The sequence below is a fragment of the Castor canadensis genome, chromosome 2 (assembly GCF_047511655.1).
Source record: "Castor canadensis chromosome 2, mCasCan1.hap1v2, whole genome shotgun sequence".
Lineage (NCBI taxonomy): Eukaryota > Metazoa > Chordata > Mammalia > Rodentia > Castoridae > Castor > Castor canadensis.
Window position 1 is genome coordinate 95,524,303 of NC_133387.1, and position 6,000 is coordinate 95,530,302.

Sequence of the window (6,000 nt, forward strand, 5' to 3'; positions counted from 1 at the left end):
AGAGGTGGAGTCCAGCGGAAGGTCTCAAATGGGACTGAAGGACCCTGGCATCTTCCTTCTGTTTTGCTTCTTGGCCAGGAAGTGAGTGGTTTTGCTACAGTACATGTTCCCTACCAAAAGCCTAAAAGCAATGATTCTGCTTGATCATGAGTTAAAGCCTCTAAAATCCTAAGCCAAAATAAACCTTTTCTCCTTACTAATCCCAAGTATCTGTTACAGTAACATGAAGCTGACCAACACATATCATGATCTATGTTAAATAAAAGAATACATAGAGAAGGATAGAAACTTTATACCAGGCAGACACAGGCACACACACTAGAAAATGATCACAACAAACTTGGATCAGTTCTAACAATTATGACCATTTATAGCACATTTTGGTATTTTTTATATTATCCATACTAAGGTTTTCTGCCACATACAAAGATTGATTTTATCATCCAATGGGGAAAAGCATTATTGTAAGGAACTACTGAGGACAGAAAGACAATACATTTGGGGAAAAGACAATACATTTGGGGAAAAGCATCTTGCCTGTGGGACACCAACAAGGGGTCATCAGGGCTTCAGGAGAGGGCTGGAGACAGTTGCAGGTGTCTCCTGTCATCAACAAACCACTCTTCAATGAGAAAAAGAACCAATCTCCCCCGTTCAGTATCTGATGGGCTTTCCCTATCTTATCTGCAAAACTCACATTCTGCATTTGGAGGATACAGGAGTAGAAGAAACATAAATGACAGAAGTGGTGGAATGAAACCAAACCTTTGGGTGCCTCACTCCACCAGCCTCTTCCAAAGCCCAGGAATGAGCTCCATGGCTGTGTGTCTCTGTCCAAATGGTCACTACCTCTCCAAATTGGCAGAAGTGAAGAATTTTAACCCCAATCAGTTATGACCACAGGGGTTTCCACTCTGACTTCCATCCATCACACTTCTCACAGGTGGCAATGCAGTGGCTGTGATGTTTGGGGGACCCATCTAGACACTGGCACTATCCATATTTTGGACTAGACATGGCTTTGTATTCGAGCAATCCTGTGGATTGTAAGGTGTTTAAGCAACACCCTGAGATCTGCACACTGGATTCCAGAAGTACACCACCAACACTACTCAGTCACAATAACCAAAAATGTTTCCAGACCTTTCCAAAAAATCATGGGGAGGAAGAGAAGAAAATCTCCCCTGGTTGAAAAGCATTGGCCTCAGGGAATTTGAGCTCAGGGGAAATTGAGCTGGGATACAGTACATTCAGTGTGAGGCCAGTGGAGCACAGTTTATGGTCCACAGTAACATCCATGCATGGAAAGTATCCAGCTGTCCTGGTAGGAATGGCTGCCAGGAAAACTTCCACAGGTCTCTGCTGATTCATCCCTTGCAATATGATGGCTAGAGGGGTTGAAGTAAGTGGATAGTGGAGGAGAAACAAGGTTTAAAATGTGTGAAGCCAGAAGCTACCCTGCACAAAGTTTAGCGGGTTTCAGTCCTTATCAACACTGATCAAAATAAAAGTTCTAATATGCAGCACGTAAAGTGTAAATACACTCAACAGGGATATTTCATTTGTTTTTGTGTGGACTCAATAGAAACTATTCTGATATTCCAGTTGTAACCAAAACTTGTGTGTGTGTGTGTGTGTGTGTGTGTGTGTATGGTTCTGGCAATTGTGCTCTGCCACTTGAGCCACACCCCCAAACCTTTTGCTTTTAGTGTTTTCTTGGGTTTTTTGTTTGGTTTTTTCTTTTGAGGTAAGGTCTCATGTTTTACCCAGGCAGCCTTAGGTTGTGATACTCCTACCTTCAACTCCTGAGTAAGGACCATTACAGGCATGAGCCACCATGATCAGCAAAGCATTTTCAAAGCATAGGAAAATCAGCATTTCATTTGGTACATACTGACTAGAAGTCATGAACAGACTCTGATTTCTTCATACCCCATGCAATGAGAAACTTGACTCATATGAACACAAAAAGGGATTTTACATTTTCTTCCCTTTTTGATGATTGACATGAAATTACTGGGAGGGAAGAAGTTAACATAAAACTTATGATGCTGGAGTAAAACAAGGAGAGTCATGACAAGCTGTTTGACAAGTGCCATCAGTACAAAGAACAGTTAAGATTCCTCACAAGAACACTTGGGGAGCCCTGAAACAATTTTTTTTTTTTTGGCAGTACTGGGGTTTAAACTCAGGGTCTCATGCTTACTAGGCAGGCGCTCTACCACTCATGCCATGCCGCCAGCCCTTTTATGTGTTGGATGTTTTCGAGATAAGGTCTTATGAACTATTTGCTGGGTCTGATTTGGGGTCCTCCTGATCTCTGCCTCCTGAGTCACCTCCTAGGATTACAGGCATGAGCCACCAGCACCCAGCTAACCCTGAAACAAATTTGATAGAGTTAAGTTTAACGATTCTAAAATAATTACTTATAGTAACTAGGAAACTTTTTTAAAAAAAATCAATAACAAAAACAAAGTTCAACTGGTCAATCATACCACAAAAACCAAAATATCTTATTCTCTCCATGAGTGGTATTACACAAATGGTCAGATGAAGTGGCAAAGATATAGCTCAAAAGCATAGGGTAAAACTGCTAATGAGGTCAGGTATGTAGCTGTTAATAAAAATATTTCATTATTCTAGAGGTTGTAGTGTTGTGACACTTGTTGGGATTTTCCCCTAATATATTTTTAATTCATAATTTTGGGTCTTTTCTGTCTTATGGGAGCTCCCCAAATTGCATAAGCTCCAGGCCTCATCATCCTCGGGACTGCCCCTAAAGGGTGCTCACCCCAGCGAGGCTCTGGGTCACGACCCTCTGGGTATGCTCGTAATCTTCTAGTGAAGTGTAGCCCAATATTATCCCTTTACAATAAGTCTAATTTATTGGAACATGTAATCTTTCTCCAAAACAGATCAAGAGCTCTGAGATTCAATTTAGAGATGCCCAAGTCTGCATCATGTAGGAAAGCCCTGCTATGCTCCAATAAACACAAAGAAGTGCTCAACAGCCTCAGTCATCAGGGGAATGCAAATCCAAACTTCACTGAGATTCCATCTTACCCCAGTGAGCATCAAGAAAATGAACAACAAATATTGGTGAGGATGTGGGGAAAAGGAACCCTCATACACTGTTGGTGGGAATGTAAGCTAGTGCAGCCACTGTGGAAATCAGTTTGGAGGTTCCTCAAAAAACTAAAAATAGAACTGCCATGGGATTCTACTGTACCACTCCTGGGCATATTCCCAAAGGAATGTAAGTCAGCACACAATAGAGACTCCTGCACACCCATGCTCATTGTAGCACTATTGACAATAGCCAAGCTATAGATTTAGCATAGGTGCCCATCAACAGATGAATGTATAGAGAAAGTGTAATACACACACACACACACACACACACACACACACACATAGTGGAATGTTATTCAGCCATAAAAAAGAATGCAATTATGTTGTTTTCAAGGAAATAGATGGAACTGGAAATCATCACATTAAGCAAAGCAAACCAGATTCAGAAAGGCAAATACCACATGTTCTGTCTCATATGTGGAATCTTGATCTAAAAAATAATCCCCAAAGGACATGAACATAAAAGGGGGAGTATTTGTAGAGTGGATCAGCAGGAGATGGGAGGAGGAAAGGGGGGAGAATATGATTGAGGTATATTGTATGCACCTATGAAAAGGTCATAATGAAACTTGTTTAAAATTTTTTCAAGAAAATTACAAAAGGAGGAATTGGAGAGGGAGGATAAGAAAGCGTAATGGGATGAATACGATCAAAATATATTAGATGCATGTCAGGAGATATCATAATAAAACCCCTTACTTTTACAATTAATATGTGCTAGCAAAATAATTCTATAAAGAAGAAGCCTCTGCCAACTTTTTTGACAGGACCGCAGAGTCCATGTATTAGCGACATGGTACCAGAGGGCAGAAGCCACGCCCACCTCAGTGCCCTGCAGCGGGGTCAGGGCTCTCAGGAAAAGCAGCTAACATGTCTGAGCACCTAGCCAATCAGCCTGAACTCAGCAGATCCATCCCATTAGCTTCTGTTTTCTCAGTGTAAAAGATCTGTTAGGCAAATTATCCAATGAATAGGACAAAATAAATACATTCAGTTTAGAAGCGGCCCACTGAGCAAACAACAACTCAGACCATTCACACTGATAGAAGAGTACATTTGTACCGACACACACACACACATATGTATATAGCGTCCATTTGTAACAGGACACATATAGGGACACATATAGGGAGGAGATCTTTAGCTTTGGAAGCTTTCAGAGAGAGCCCACCAGCCTGCTGTATTTTCCAAAAAGTACCAGGACTGTGTGCACACGCATAGTGCCTGTGAGTGCTCAAGGAGTAACTGAGTGAAGGGACTGTACCACACTTCCTTGCTTTCTGGAAGTGAAGAGTAATTATGAATAGCCATATGCCTTGTTCAGCAACTCCCGCTTCAAAAGGGAAGCCTATTGCTCAGAAATCTATAAGGGCACAGAAATGAGTAGGCTATTGAAAGGAACCAATGGTGTATCCCAGTGGCTAGTATGCACGCACCTCATAGCACCAACAGAGCACAAGGTGAATCCTCTTAGAACCAAAAGGCAATAAAAAGCTAGTGAGCCCCACCAGGGCCTATTTCTTTATCTTAAAGACTAAAGATCAGGCCATCCAAAGATTCAGCCTGTAGAGGTTGTAGTCAGTTCTAAGGATTTCCCGTTTCTCCTCGGTGCCTGCATTTCTACACAGCTGACTGTTAAGACCATTAGCAAAGTAGAGTAGCTGTCCTACACAGTGCGATTTATAAAAGTCACTTCAATCTCAACTCTGATTTTTATTGCATAGCGGGACCATTTCCTTCCTTCTCTTTTGAAAATGTACACCTCTAACACCATATTCCACAGGAAAAAGTTTCCTACAGCCAACTTTACAGAAACATTTATTAAAAAGAATTCTAGAGAGCACGCCAAGATCCTTTCCTCACCAACGACTGGTTTTGTATTAGGTAGATCTGAATCGAGATGCGGCATTGCTAGATTCTCTCCTCTTACCCTCTATGAGTTTTTGTTTACATGTTAATTCCCATCTTTAAATATGTATTTTCTGACCCTTGACGAGGAATCAAGGGCAAGAAGACGTTCTTTAAGGAGACAGGGTGACACAGGCTGAGGATCTGCGATGTTTGATTTCTGTCCTTGAAGTAGCTAAAACTCAGGGTACATCTTACCCCCGTATTCCTTCCACCTACTGACCAAAAGGCAGTTAGACTATTTACTGATTAATTACCTGTCACTTAAAATAACAATGGTTTTCCTACTAAGTCATCAGACTACTAACCCTAATTTGTGTTCTATTGGAATAGGATTACAGGATTTTGCTTCTTTCATATATATGTGTCAAGATCATATATAGGTGATAGCAACCTAGTTTTCCAAGTAAATTAAATTTGAAACCAGACCACTGGTAGGGGGGAGGAATAGCACTGAGCTTCAATTATATTTTAATGACTTCCACAACAAACCTCAGTGTCTGTTTTGGCAAAGACTGTCTCATAACTTTATTGAGAAAAACAAGTTCGAGATGCCAAAACATTTTTAGCAAGATCTTTATTGCTTTGTAATTTAAAATAATAGGGAAAAATACCCCAAATAAGAGTCTGCAATGAAGCTGAATTCAAATTCAAATTCTTCTAGCAGATTCTAGAATCTGTTAGAAGAAAAGTAATTAAATGGTGTTGACTCAAATTCCAAGTTCTTACACTGGCGTGCATTTTCTTATGATGGGAAACCCTACTCCATGTTGAGTGTTTGTAGTAAGGAGACACATCTGGACTCTGACAGGAAGACTGCCCATACTGGAGCCTCGAATGAACTGGTATCAGATCTGAAGAACACTAGATCCAAGTTAGGAGAGTTGCTGGTACCACCAGCATTTCTTGGCCACAAGCTATCAGCCCATGACTTTAACCCTTAATGTTGTCAGACCTAAC